At 36.9% G+C, this 15,464-nt stretch overlaps 1 long non-coding RNA gene across 1 annotated transcript in view; it reads left to right on the top strand.

Moving 5' to 3' along the window:
- Positions 1-2,920: 2,920 nt before the first annotated feature.
- The window catches only part of LOC142642878 (uncharacterized), a 36,305-nt gene continuing 23,761 nt past the window's right edge, over positions 2,921-15,464 (top strand). Inside the window, exon 1 of the long non-coding RNA XR_012845756.1 lies at positions 2,921-3,068. This is a non-coding gene — a long non-coding RNA (uncharacterized LOC142642878). The remainder of the gene's footprint in view (positions 3,069-15,464) is intronic.

Below are 15,464 nucleotides of genomic sequence, written 5' to 3'. Positions count from 1 at the left end.
CGTTACCATATGTCTTTCTTCATTTGATGTTGTTACGTAGCTTGATTTCATTTGCTAATTGTTCACATTATCAATTAGAGATTAATTTGATCACAAATATTTTGTCATGAACTATCGGACAATTGTAAATACATCATAAAATTTTGATTTCCACACCACCTGAACTAAAGAGTAAGAGATGCGATTAAAAAAAAAAAAAAAAAATGTTGTATAACTTGTATTGGACTGGTAAGAGGTAATGATTCGCTGACAGATCTGAAAGATTCTGACGTGTTACTACAGGAACCAAAGGAAATCGATAACATTGGTTCAAAATGGATCAGAAAAGAAGGGTAGATGAGTACTTTAACTAATTAACCCTTCTTTCCTGTTTAATGTTCCCCTCATTTCGATGAAATCAACTTTTAAGTGGGCTCACCCTGACTTCCATTTACTGTAAAATTTTCATTTAAAAAAAAAAAAAAAATTCGGCCTTGTTTTTTTTCTTCATCCCGCTTTAAGTGATTCATATGTGAAAATTAGATCGTGTCATGAAATTGGCTTATTTTTTTTTTTTTTCGAAGTTATGGAAAATTAGAATGTTTAAGTATGATGCACTTGGAAAATAATTGGGTTTTTTCTCATCTTCTACTGAATTATTTACACTGCATTGGAGAGAGCATGAATTTTCTTTATATTAATGGTCAAGCTATGAGGCCAGAAAAATGGATAGCTGGGCCCTTGTGTTCGGTTAAAGAATGCACTTTCTGGTCCAGACGCAGTTGGAGATTGTCTCTAGCTCTATTATTTCTTTTTCTTTATTTGCTTTGCTTTCAAGGGGGCCATATAAATGGTATTTCATGATTACAGTGATTTTCATATAGCTGGACTCAATTTTTATGCTTTACTTTACTGTTTCCTTCATTTGATTAAAGTAGGGAAACAGTGACATTCTAGTGTGATCTAAAAAAGAAAAATGTTGCCCTCATTTCGGTGAAATTTACTTTTAGTGGGTCACCCATTTGCTCTTCTTTCTTGCCTTCTTCTTCTTCTATTTTAATTTTTTTTAATCTGGGTAATAAGTTGTTAGGGTTCTAATTTGAACCTATACCATTAAAATTATTTTTTTATCCATCAGTAATAGCTAATAACAATTTATCTACTTAGAATTTATTGTGAAAGTGTAGTAAAAATATTGTTGATATGTTATTATTTCTTAATAAAGAAAAAAATGCTAAAGAGCACTTCAAGTTTTTACTATATAAAACTTACAAATTAATGTGATGATGAATGTGATTAATAGATTTCAACCACCTTATAAATGTATATTTGAATTAGCTCGTCGCAATTCATGATACATCATTTTGTAAGTTCAATATAATAAAATTTGTAGTTCTAGTAGTACTTTTTTCTTTTTCCTTCGCCCGAAACTTTAATTTACCTCCTTTTCTTTTGATATATGCACTTACTTTTTCGGTCTAAAAAATATAAGAAATGATATGTCCACAACATTTTCACAATATTTTTATAACAAATCTTAAATAGCAGGTTGTTATTGATTGTTATTATTGGGGCAAAGAAGTAATCTTAGTGTTAGGTTAAAATTTCAACAAAAAACAACTAACCACGTATGATTTGTTGTGAAAATGTTGTAAAAATGTTATGAACGTAACACTTCTCAAAAAAATATTTAACAATCGTTAAAGTAGCAAGTTATTATTGGTAAGAGAAAAAGTAAAATCAGTGATAAATTTAATTGAGAACCATTAAAAGTTTTTCAAAATTTCATTGTTGTGAAAAATATTGTAATAATTATTGTGTCGGTAGCATTGTTCAAGATCTAGAGGCAAAGAATTTCACAAAAAAGGCTTGGGAAATCGAACGGTTCTTAAAAAATAATATCCGTCCAATTTATAAGCTCATACAGGTATATTCTTTGAAGTCCAAGCTCAGTGAGCTACTCAAAACAAATCCAACAACAACAGCAACGTCTACATTAACAGCAGCAAAGCCAGGTATCTCCAAAATCCTTCCACCTAAATTTCTATTTCCATTTCTTTCATCACTCACACACATCAACACTTATGACCAATGCCACAATCCCCCAAACACAATATATTAGCTCAGCTCATTGTCAATAATAATTAAGGTTATGGTAATATATGTTACAATAGTACTATTGATGCAAAATGAGATAAGACTACAGATCTGACCACCAAAGCACTTACCATACCAATCATATTTGACGATTAGCAAATATTCCTTCCTCCCAAAGCACCCTTAATTGCTTCTCAATCACTTATGAAACTTAATTGCCTATATACTCTTCTTTCCATTTCCAATTCCAATTCTATTCAGTTACTAGGCATGCATGTTACATGTAATGATAGGTTCTTTTTAACAACATTTAAAAAAAATTGGTTTATTCAACATCATGCATGAACAAACTGCAATGAAATATATAATACCCATAATCCCCTTCCAAGGAAAAACTATATTAATGCAATGAGATAATGATGCATGTTACAAATGAACCCATGATACCCTGGAAAAAAATATTTTGGTCCCCTCTTTCCCGTGTGCCCCAAGAATAATAAAAAAACCTTTTGAACAAAACAAAAAATACCAACAAATTCAATCTAAGCAAAACTAATAGCCCCAAGAATAACAATAAGAACCTTAGACAAACCAAAATTAACAACAAAATAAACCATAAAATCGGTCTAAAGACTTAACAAAAAATACACACAATACAATCATAAATCTCAAATCCCAATTTTTACCCATTTAACTCTGTCTTGCTCTCTTTCCCATCTTTGTTGTTCACTATAGTTTAAAGCTTGCTTCCATTTTCTCTACTCTGTCAAACCAGCAATGCTTCACTAGAAGTACTTTTTCCATTACATTCGATCCTCCCCTACAAATCTTCATAAATTTGCTTCAATGCTCCATTGCAACTCCTAAGGAGTTCAGAATTTCTTTCTGATTGCAAACTAATATGCAGCTTTGATCTAATCCGTTCGGTTGGCGTCCGCTTCTTTTCCTCTCTGGTCTAGTCTTATCAACTCTCCGCACTCAAATTGACTGAGGTATGGTTTTAGGTCTCTCTTCTCTGATATCTCTCTCTCTCTCTCTCTCTCTGTGACTCTCTCTATGATATTCAGATTCTCTCTCTCTTCTCTGATAAATCTACTTCTCTCTCTACGACTCCACCTTTGATTGTTTGAGTGAAATGATAAATATCTACTACTCTTACCTTTCTCTTTTCATTTTATTAATTTTTGGTACAATAGAACTATAAAATATGAAAGTAATAAAATATCTTATTATCTTTGGCACAATAAAATTTTAAGAATTTTTTGTTGTTGTTGTTATTTATGCTTTGGCCTCCCTAATTTAGGATCCTAGTTCTGTCTATGCTCTTATGATCTCTGCAAGACTGCATCTTAGACGTTATAAACGATCTCAAATGGTGCAGCTTGTACCAAACGTTGGTTGTCACGTTAAATTGTTGAGCTCCTTTATTTATTTATTTTATTCAAGATAAAAATTTTACTTCAACTTAATCTAAGTGTATATGTTTATTAAGTTCTCTCTCTCAGATACTTGAATTCCGATCCTTACCCTCTACACACCACAAGCATTTAATATTTGTGGAGTGACCATCGTGCAAATGGTATGCGATGGTGTTGAGCTCCTTATTATGTTTATCTTACACAAAAGTATTCAATAATAATGTTACTGTGGGGGGTGAAAACTCCTAAATAAACATTTGGGTTTTGGGCCTGATTGGGTGGTACCAGTTTGTTTTTGATCAGGAGCTCCAGGCCCACAAATCAATCTGCATTGTAAAGGTCCGATGAGTTGTCCGAGGAGGAATGTCTCCTCGGACAAGCCCGGGAACGACCCCGGGACTTGCTAAACGGGTTAAAGGCAGAATTCTGAAAAAACTGATGGGTAAGAGGGTGATCCAAGCACCCTCTAGAAGCGAGGATGTGAGAGAAATATCTAAGGAAAAGGCTACTACCACCACATTAAAGACCCTACATCTACCTCCTTGGCCGTATTAATGGGAAAATGACCTCTGAATAGTAGGATTCAGCCTCCCTGTTATTATTTGAAGACTTCAAGAAGGTGGTGGATGTGACAAGTATCCAGGGGGGGAGATTTGTATGACACGTGTATGAACCAATGAAGAAGAAATATATAAGGAAACGAAAGAAGAAAGAAAGGGAGATCTCTCTGCACTTTCCGCTAAGAGAAAACAGGAACTAGGAATTGTAAACTTTGACATAGAAAGAGAACATATAAACACATATCGTCCTCGGCTTACGTCCGAGGAGGTCTCTTTGTCATATTTGTCTACCATTTGTTTAGATTGTGGCACTTTAGTCTGTTAATCGAACTTCCAACATCCTGAACCTAGATTTTAAACCCATTCTCTATAAATTTTACTGTATAAGACTCATTGGGCCTGAGCCCAACATTTGTTCTTGGGTTCGGGTTCAATTGTGCACTTACAATTGGCGCCGTCTGTGGAAATCTAGCGTGGAAGGAATTGGAACATTATGGCAGGTTTAGGTTCACACTATGCAGAATCTCAAGGATCACAGCCCGAAGATCTTTTTGAGCGTCTTGAGCACCGGAGGGATCGAGAGGGAAGTGTTCATACAATATATCCTAGCACGAGTCATACGCGCAGCGGAGGCAATGCCACCCATGAGGATGATGCCAAGGCCATGCAGAGGGAGATTAACCACCTAAAGAAGAAGCTACGCCGTGTCAGACGAAGGGCGGGCTTCACCCCCATCCAATCCTTCTTCGGGGGAATCATGGGGAAGCAGTTACAGTTCAAGGTCCTGGACGCCCCCCAGCAAAACCTCCTCTTGCGAAGAGGATGACCTACTGGGTCGCAAGCATAGGAAGCTCCCCTCTAGGGGCTTGGGGAACGACGCTATGAGCCGAGCGTTACACCAACTCTCCAAATTGCCATTCTCACGCAGGATTGAGAATGGAAGGCTCCCTAGGTGGTTCACCCAGCCCACCTTCACCATTTATAACGGTCGGACAGACCCAGTGGAACATGTGAGCCACTTTAATCAGAGGATGGCGGTGCATTCTCACAATGAAACCTTGATGTGCAAAGTCTTTCCTTCTAGCTTGGGACCTGTTGCTATGAGGTGGTTCAATGGACTCAAGTCGGGGTTAGTCGGTTCCTTCAGGGAACTTACTAGGGCATTCACGTCTCGGTTCATTACATGCAGCAGAGTTCCTCGACCGTTGGACTCGTTATTATCTATGGCCATGAGGGAGGGTGAGACGTTGAAAGCATACTCCAACAGGTATTGGGAGATGTTCAACGAGATAGATGGAGATTTTGATGAGGTGGCGATTAATACTTTTAAAGTGGGCCTTCCCATTAATCATGACTTGAGGAAATCCTTGACCAAAGAGCCCGTATAGAGTGCACGTCGCCTCATGGATCGTATTGACGAGTACAAAAGGGTTGAAGAAGATCAACAGCAGGGTAAGGGTAAGGCGAAGGTTATTCCGCAGGAGAAAAGGGATTTCAGGTCGGACAGGTATCGCAACAATAAGCTGAGGAGAGATTACTCTGGGCAGTCTGGCTCAGCCACTCCTCAAGCAGTTAATACTGTGTTCTGGGAACCAGTGCACCAACTACTAGAGAAAGTTCGTAAGGAACCCTATTTCAGATGGCCCAGTAAGATGGCGGGGGACCCTACGAAGCAGAATCAGAATCTTTTTTGTCAGTACCATTAGGATGTGGGTCATACTACCGAGAATTGTCGGACCCTCTAGAACCATCTGGAACAGCTTGTTAGCGAAGGGAAATTGAAGCAGCACCTGTACCAACCTAACGGGCAAGGCAGTCAGTCAAGCTCGAATAATCAAAAGAACAACTCATCTCGACCGCCCTTGGGAACGATTAACGTCATCTTTGCTGCACTTGGCAGGACCGGTTTCTGTCCTACCAAGGTGATGGCAGTGTCACACTCCCAGGCCAAGGAGTCAGGCTCGAAGCTGAAGAGGATTAAAGGGAATGTGCCCGCCTTGGGATTCTCGGAGGAGGATAAGGTTGGGACTATCCAACCCCATGATGACGCCCTGGTGGTCATTTTGAGAATAGGAAATTACGACGTCAAAAGGGTGATGATCGATCAAGGCAGCGATGCAGATATTATGTATCCCGACTTATTCAAGGGGCTAAGGTTAAAACTAGAGGATTTCACTCCTTATGACTCCCCACTGATAAGCTTCGAAGGGAAGGCTGTCATACCAAAGGGACAGATTCAATTGCCTGTACAGTCGGGCTCGGAAACGGTCGATGTGGATTTTATTGTGGTTGACGCATATTCCCCATACACGGCTATCCTTGCTAGGCCTTGGTTGCACGCTTTGGGTGCTGTCTCCTCAACTTTGCATGTTAAAGTAAAATTCCTCTCGGGGGAATTCATCGAAGAAATTCTTAGCAACCAAGCAGTGGCAAGGCAATGCATATCGGTTGCAGTACTACATCAAGCCAAATCAGAGTCCTCGGCCTCGATTATGAAGGACTTATAGCAATTAACGACTCTGGATGCGCCCGATGTGGTGACAGCAGAGGAAGCCATGTGTGAAGATTTGGAAAGGTTTCTAATAGCTGATGATCCCGAGAAGTTCTTTCAAGTGGGGATACGATTACCACGCTAGGAGAAAACGGAATTAGTCACGTTTTTGAAAGACAATATCGATGTCTTTGCTTGGGATCCCTACGAGGCTCCGGGGGTTGATCCAAGCTTCATTTGCTATCATTTGAATGTCAACCCCGCCGTCGTTCCTAGGAGGCAGCCACCTCGGCATTCCTCCAAAGGGTATTTCGAGGCTGTTAAAGAAGAGGTGCTTAAGCTCAAATGGGCTAGGGCTATTAAAGAAGTTTTCTACCAGGAGTGGTTGGCGCACACAGTTGTGGTAAAAAAGAAGAATGGGAGTTGGAGAGTATGCATGGACTTTACAGACTTAAACAAAGCTTGCCCAAAGGACTCGTTCCCGATGCCACACATCGATCAGCTTGTGGATGCTACGGTTGGGCATCCTCGGATGAGCTTTTTAGATGCCTTCCAGGGTTATCACCAAATTTGGTGGCGGATGATCAGGAGAAGATGGCTTTCATTACTCCAATAGGGAACTATCACTATAAAGTGATGCCGTTCGGATTGAAGAATGTCAGGGCTACTTACCAAAGGATGATGACCAGAGTGTTTGAGTCGCAACTTGGAAAGACCATTGAAGTATATGTGGATGATATGGTAGTGAAGAGTAAGACAATACTTACGCACATGAAAGATTTGGACGACACCTTTCAAATACTTAGAAAGTACAAGCTGCGCCTTAACGCCTCAAAGTGTTCTTTTGAGGTGGGTTCCGGAAAGTTCCTAGGCTATATGGTGACTCATAGAGGAATAGATGTGAATCTGGCACAGGTCAGAGCCATTCAGAGCTTGCAACCGCCTCGGAATCCAAAGGAAGTTCAGAAGTTGACCGAGATGATCGCTGCTCTCAGTAGATTTATCTCTCGGTCAGCTGACAGGTGCAGGCCTTTTTTCCAACTGTTAAATAAATGGAAAGGATTCCAATGGTTCGAGGAGTGTGCTTTAGCTTTCCAGCGACTTAAGGAATATCTTTCCCGGCCACTCATTATGTCTTGGCCGGAGGTTGATGAAATCCTGTTCGCGTACCTAGCTGTAGCCGTCCACGCAGTCAGCCTGGTCCTTATAAGGGACGACAACGGGGTGCAAAGACCGGTCTATTACGTCAGCAAATCCTTGAATGAAGTTGAGGTGCGTTACCTGCCTTTAGAGAAGGCACTCCTGGCCGTAGTCCATGCCACGCGGAAGCTTCCTCACTATTTCCAGTCCCACACCGTAGTGGTTTTGACCCAACTGCCTCTCAAGTTAGTGTTACGTAGTGCTGACTACTCGGGAAGGGTAGCTAAGTGGGGAATTATTTTGGGAGCTTTTGATATCAAATACATGTCATGCACCTCGATGAAGGGCCAGGTTCTCGCAGATTTGGTGGCAGAATTCGCTGAGCCATTGTTGGAAGAAACTACGAAGGAATCACGCATGGATGAAAAATCGGTTGGCGTGATTATGGACAAAGGACCTCCGATGTGGAAAGTGTCCGTTGATGGGGCAGCCAACTAGAGGGGGTCTGGTGTTGGACTTGTTTTGGTATCCCCTGAGGGAATTGTCTTCGAAAAATCATTGAGATTAGCGTTCTCGACAACTAATAATGAGGCCGAGTACGAAGCGGTCTTGGTCGGCATGAACATGGTACGTAGAATGGGGGGAAAGGAAGTTCATATGTTCTCGGATTCTCAGTTAGTGGTTGGCCAAGTGATGGGGACCATGGAGGCTAGGGATCCAAGAATGCAAGAGTACCTAACCAGGGTCGAATGTTTACAATCCGAATTCAATTCCTTTATCCTTTCTCATGTTTCTAGCAGTGGAAACACACATGCGGACTCGTTGGCCACTTTGGCGACATCTTCGGCTCAGTTTTTGCCTAGGATTATTCTCATTGAAGACTTGCTAGAACCAACTCTGACCACTGCAAGTACCATCCATATCCATCTGATAAGGCCCAGACCTAGTTGGATTGACCCTATGGTATCTTTTTTAAAAAGCGACATTCTTCCCGAGGACAAGTCTGAAGCAGATAAGATTCGTCGAAAGACGCCTCGTTTCTGGCTATCTGAGGATTAGAAATTGTACAAAAAATCCTTCTCTGGACCATACTTGTTGTGTGTACACCCTGAGTCAACGGAGGCACTTTTGGAAGAATTGCATGAGGGAATTTGTGGAAGCCACACTGAGGGAAGGTCCTTAGCCCATAGGGCTTTGACTTAGGGATATTGGTGGCCCAATATGCAGAGGGAAGCTCAAGACTACGCGAGAAAGTGTGACCAATGCCAAAGGTTTGCTCCTAACATTCATCAGCCTAAGGGAGTCCTTAATCCTTTGTCTAGTCCTTGGCTTTTCGCTCAATGGGGATTGGATACAGTAAGGCCTTTTCCGAGGGCTGTGGGAAACAAAAGATGGCTACTCATGGGAACCGACTACTTCACCAAGTGGGTCGAAGCTGAAGCCTTAGTAAATATTAGGGATATCGACTCCAAGAAGTTTATCTGGAAGAATATTATCACTAGATTTGAGGTACCACACACACTTATCTCAGATAATGGCGTTCAATTCGATAGTACAGCTTTCAGGAAGTATTGTAGTGACATGGGCATCACAAACAGATACTCCACCTCAGCTTATCCTCAGGAAAATGGGAAAGCCGAGGCCGTTAATAAAGTCATAGTCAGTGGACTCAAGAAGAGGTTGGATGACGCGAAAGGTAGATGGGTAGATGAACTACCACATGTTTTATGGACATATCGGACTACGCCGCGCAAATTCACTGGAGAAACACCATTCTCTATGACTTATGGGGCCGAGGCGGTTATACCTTTAGAATAAGGTTTCCCCACATACAGAAGCAAGAGTCATTTATGAATATGAACAGTTTTTGTCCTGCACCCTTATACATGACTAGTCCCATCAAGCTTTGGATTAAAAAGATAATGTTACAACAAAAACTCAAATTAAGAAGAATACCCCTTTTCTTGTTGAGAACTAATCATCTTAAAACAGAGAGTGAATTAGATAGAACTACAGTGATTCACTGCTCTTGTAGCAAAGGAGTTACTCATGAAAGTTCTCAAGTCCCTAAAGTTAAAAGCACGTAGCCAATGAGTTCTAACCCAATGGTGCATGTGTAAATTTACCCATCAAGAGAGAGAGAATAAATGAAAAACATCATTACTCATTGTCATAAAACCATTGCTTTCCAATAGTCAAACACTCTGAAAGCTCTCGACTCTTGCATATTCCATATTCAACCAAAAAAAAAACCCATGTAGTTATGTGAAAAGCACAGCCAATGACCTCAGGATTTGACACTTAGAATGTGTGTACATTGATTAGTCTCAAAGTCAATCAATGTTTGTCACTAAAACAAAACAAAGAGAGAGAGAGAGAGAGAGAGAGAGAGAGAGAGAGAGAGAGAGAGAGAGAGAGAGAGAGAGAGAGAGAGAGAGAGAGAGAGAGAGAGAAGAAATCATTAAAAAATAAAAATAGTTACTTCCAGAGGAGAGAGATTTACCTTATGTAAAATGACCTCTTTTGTTGACCACAGGATTGGCTGTGTGCACAGAGATACCAACAAGATCGCAAATTGAGAGATTTATTACCTTCTGGGTTTGTGTTTTTCTCTGTTTTCTCGCTAACCAAACAGATAGGCGATGATGACTGATGATAGTTTTTTATTTATTTATTTTATGTTTTTTAATTGGGCTGAATTTTTAGTTAGGCTGGGCTATGGAGTGAGGATATAATGTTCCAGGTTGAGCCCAATTATGTCCAGACCTTAAATGGATAGTATTGGCCCACACTTTTCTTTAATATTTTTCTATGATTGAAAGATTTACCCTCTCTTTTCTTTTTTTTTTTCTTTTTTTTTTCTTTTTTAATAAGGAAAACTCAAATTTTTAGTAAGAAAGATTGGATGGTCTGAACTACAGCTATAAAAGCTATGGATAGACATTTTCCATCCGCATTAATAAATCTGTGACATAAATTGTATTCTAAGCAAGATTATAAGTTATAGAATTGCCTGAGTGACACTACAAAAAATAAGCTTATTTGCGATGGTCAAAGTTTGTCTCAAAAACACAAAAAGCTGTTGCAAATTCGTATTACCGACGGCAAAAAGCCGTCGATGTCGGTCGGCAAAAGCCTCGTCGGTAATACTATATTGCCGACAAGGCCATCACTAACACTTATTTTCGACAGCAAAACTCCGTCGTAAGTACTTAATAATTGCCGTCGCAAATTCAACTTCATACGAGGAAGTTGGACGACCAAATAGAGTTTGCGACGAACTAAGGCTGTCGTTAATGTATTTTTTTCGACAACTAAAAGTTATCATAAATACTTGCCTTGTCGTCTAAAATAGAAATTCAAACGAGGAAGTTGGTCGACCAAAGACCTTTTGCGATGAACAATGACCATCATTAATGTATTTTTTCAACGACTAAAAGCCATTGTAAATATCTAATTTTTCATCGAAAATATAACATCAATGCAACCAATTACTTTTTTTTGACAAACTTTAGCCGTTATTAAAAACCATTTTTCTCGTCACTCATACATTATTTGCAAAAAAAAAATAGCTTCGTCCAAAAAAAAATTATGATATTTTTATTTTATTTGATAATATCAAATATTTTTGTATATGGAATAATTAATATATAAATTACAAACACAAATCCATAATTGTTCATAAAAGTTTCTCCACTCAAATAACAAACACAAATCCATAATTGTTCAAGACTAATAAGTGCATTAAAAATGCAAATATTAAAAGGTCTACAAAATAGCATGTTGTTCAATAATACACGAAGGCTATATTATATCCTTTACAAAACTTGAAAGCATAAATATTGGAAGATCAATTATCATCCGAGTCAATGTCATCCTCCATCTAAGAGTCATCTTCCTCCTCATAGTCATCTTGTGTCATTATTTACATTGTGATCTCCTCCTCTAGCATTGGTCTGCAATATTTTAAATTAAACTGAATAAATATATAAGAACATTGTAGTACTCCAGTCAATGAGAACTTAAAAGAATACATCTGCCTCAAATAATCATATTAATAGTACATCTCCATCACCCTTAACAATATATCTATCACCACAACAAGTCACACAAAATCACATATGTACCAACAATAGCAATTAATTGAAAATTATAATGAGCAAATTTATCACTTATTTCGACAACCTAAATAAAATAGCAAAAAAAATTTAATGTTGATTACACTGAGAAAATATATATGTGTAGTAGTTGCTTGCGTATAATTAAAGCCCATCGATTTCAAAACATTTTTTATAATAAAAGCTATCACCTCTTTCAATTGACTGATTGTTCCCTCCAATAACTAGTTATCATATCATAAGTTTATCGAAAATATTGGAAAAAAATGTTTAGAACTTTAGTATTTTTCATTTTTAATATGAATATAAATAAAATAATATAACTTTAGAGATTGTTAAAGTTAATAAGCCTTCTATATATATATATATATATATATATATATATATATATATATATATATATATATATATATATTTCTGAACTACATGTATTCATTAGTCTAATATGATCTATCAATATATATTGCATATAAATAATAAGAGAATAATATAATCACCAATCCTATTATATAACTATAAGCTACTTTTGTCTTTACTTGGAACTTTACTAACAAAGAAGAGGCAAACTCAAACAGGACAAACTCTAAAAGGCTAAAACACAAATTGAACAAAGCACTATAATCAAGTGAAAAACGCTTTCCATGAATCAACAGATTGGTTGAGGCCACCAATACACACAAACATTACACTATGGGCTAGTACCAAACTATCAAGAACTTTGCCTACAGTACTAGATGATATATTATGAAAGAGGTATATCTAAACCAAACCCTAAATTTAGATAAATGAAATAAACAAGCAAATACATTTACTAAACCACAATACATTAACAAAAAAAAAAAAAAAAATCAAAAGATTAGGATCTAAGAAGACCAACCTTTTGGGTTTGATTATGATTGGGAGAAAGAGAAAGAATGAACAATGGATGGAGATAAGGGCCTTTTTTTTTTTTTTTTTTTTTTTTTTTTGTTGAGAAATAGGAGTGTTAATTTAGTGAGGGGCAAGGGAGGGCGGGGGATTGAAAAAAGAAAGAAAGGTGGGGGCGCTTGTTTTTAGTGAAAGGGAAAGGGAGAGTGCTAGGGAGCTAGGGTTTTGTCTTTTCCTTTTTTTATTTTATTTTATTTTTTATTTTACTAAAAGATAAAAATGATATTGTGGGGTTTTCTTTTTTATATATAAAAAAATAATAATAAGGCATGGCTGGGTTTGTTTTAAATCAATGTAACTTTATTTATTTATTTATTTTTATAACAAAACTATGTATTTCATTTATGACAGCCACACCACTTTTTTTTTTTTTTGTCACTTTAAATATCACTTTTTATTAATTATTATTATTAATAAAAGATAGAAACACTATGAAATCTCACTTCTTGCAATTTTTTTTTTTTTTACATCAAGTTTTCTTTTTTGATAAAAAAAGATAGATTGTTTAGTTATTCAATATCTCAATTTAAAATAGAAAAGAGAGATAAGAGACATTCTTCACATCGGCCAAAGCTTGAATGTGAATGTGACTTGTGAATGATTTAAGAAATGAAGATGTGGATGTAGTGAAGGGATTACTTACTATGTACCCACAATTTTTTAGTTTTCCAATGGGTCATAGACCCAACTTCAATGTTGACCATATTTGACCAAATATTGACAAATTTTGACCAAGTTTTGTAAACTTTGACTTCTAATTTTTCACAATCTGACCGTCTGATTTTTGTCATACTTTACAGACACCAATATATCCCCACATTCTTCCAATCCAACAGTTAGATTTTGGATTTAAGTCTATAACATTATGGACATGTGTTTGTACCAACACATCAAGAAATTTTGATTGGTCATGTTCTTACAATCCAACCGTATGATTGAGCTCAAAGTTCATCAAAACAAATATTTTATCACCCTCTTTCAATCCAATGGTCAAATTTTAAATCAGATATGGCATAAGATGGAAGCGTCTTGTTGTATCCACCTATCATGAAACTTCAATCACTAAAAATATTCAATACTCTTTCAAGAGAGTTATATACTATATAAACATTACTAATAATTGAGAAAATGATCTAAAAAACACAACGCAAAATCTACAAAATGACCATAAAGGATTTGTATGTGACTTTTGACTACCTTGTTTTGCTATTTTAAAAATTGATACTGATAAAAACATGAAAATCAAGAAATCCTTAAAACACTAACTAATACCCAAAACCCACTTAAAACCTCCCTGATCAACCTAATTTGACAAAATCTAGTGGTCTTGGAACCAACTTTGAAGTTTGACCAAAGATTGAACAAGTTTAATAGACTTTGACGAATTTTTGCAAGATTTGACTACTCTGTTCTCACAATCTAACCGTTTAATTGTCACTGTAATTTACAAACACAAATATTTCACCACATTCTTCCAATCCAACGGTCAGATTTTGGATCCTTATCTAGTTGCATGATGGACACATATTGTTGTACCCACCTGACCATCCAAAATGGCTGACATACGCCCTCAAAGCTAGGAGATGACCAAAATACTCATAAAATTCTGAAATAAACAAAACACAACCCAAAACCTACAAAATGACCAAATTGCCCCTCAAAGCATTGAGATAATCAAAATACCTTTTACCTCTAAAATGACCAAAATAGCCCTTAAGTACTTGGAGGGTCTTGAAAGATGTTTTTGTGCAGCTTTTAAAATTAAGATTGAGGAAAATTCACCATTCAAAGAAAAAAACCATTTTTTATGGCCATATGTATGTTGGAAATCACCTTTATTGTCACTAATACTTTCTTTTCTTAAGAAAATTTTAACTATTAACAACAACCAACATGTTTGTCGCAAATAACAAATGCAATATATAGTGATGGAAAAAAAAAAAGTTAAACACATGAAAAATAAGGGCATGAATTCCCCCTTGAAAAAAATTACCATTGTCGACGGCTAAGGTCCATCGCAAATCTTATTTATTGTGATGGATCCAAGTCCATCACTGATACATTCTTTCTTTTAAAACAGATTAACTATTTATGACGGTCAACATGTTTGTCGCAAATACAAACTCAATTAGAAAAATAAAAAATAATAATTGTGATGGATAAATGTCATCACAAATGTGAAAACTAAGGGGGGAATTTCCTCTCCAAAATATTTTACCATTTTCGATGGCTTTATGTCTATCACTAATATTATCTTTTATATTTACGATGGAAGAATGTTTGTCACAAATACTAACACCATTAAAAAAATATTTTTGGTATTTTCGACGCATGAAAGCCGTCACAAGTGTTAATAGTTCCGATAGTTTTTCTTCGGTCTTTGTAAATAATACTTTATTAGTGACGAATATTTTTATTCCGTCTCAAAAAGTAAGGCGGGAACACTTCCCTCCAAAAAAAATCATATTTTTGATAAAAATAATAGGCATTTTCGACAGACTTATTTTTTCGTCACAAATGTTTTAATATTTGACGAGTAATTATCAACGAAAGAGACTTGCCGTCGAAAAAGCTAGTTTTTTCGACGGCTTTTTGTAGTCGTCGAAAAAGTTTCGTCGCAAATAGCAATCTTTTTTGTAGTGTGATCACAAACATGTAAAATTACTCTTCTAAACAATTTTGCATATTGTATTAGATGATCAAGGTGCCAGACCCATATAATGTAGAAGATTGT

Source organism: Castanea sativa, chromosome 7, assembly GCF_040712315.1.
Source record: "Castanea sativa cultivar Marrone di Chiusa Pesio chromosome 7, ASM4071231v1".
NCBI lineage: Eukaryota > Viridiplantae > Streptophyta > Magnoliopsida > Fagales > Fagaceae > Castanea > Castanea sativa.
Note: the sequence above shows the minus strand (reverse complement) of the source record. Positions and strands in the feature narration are given on the sequence as shown.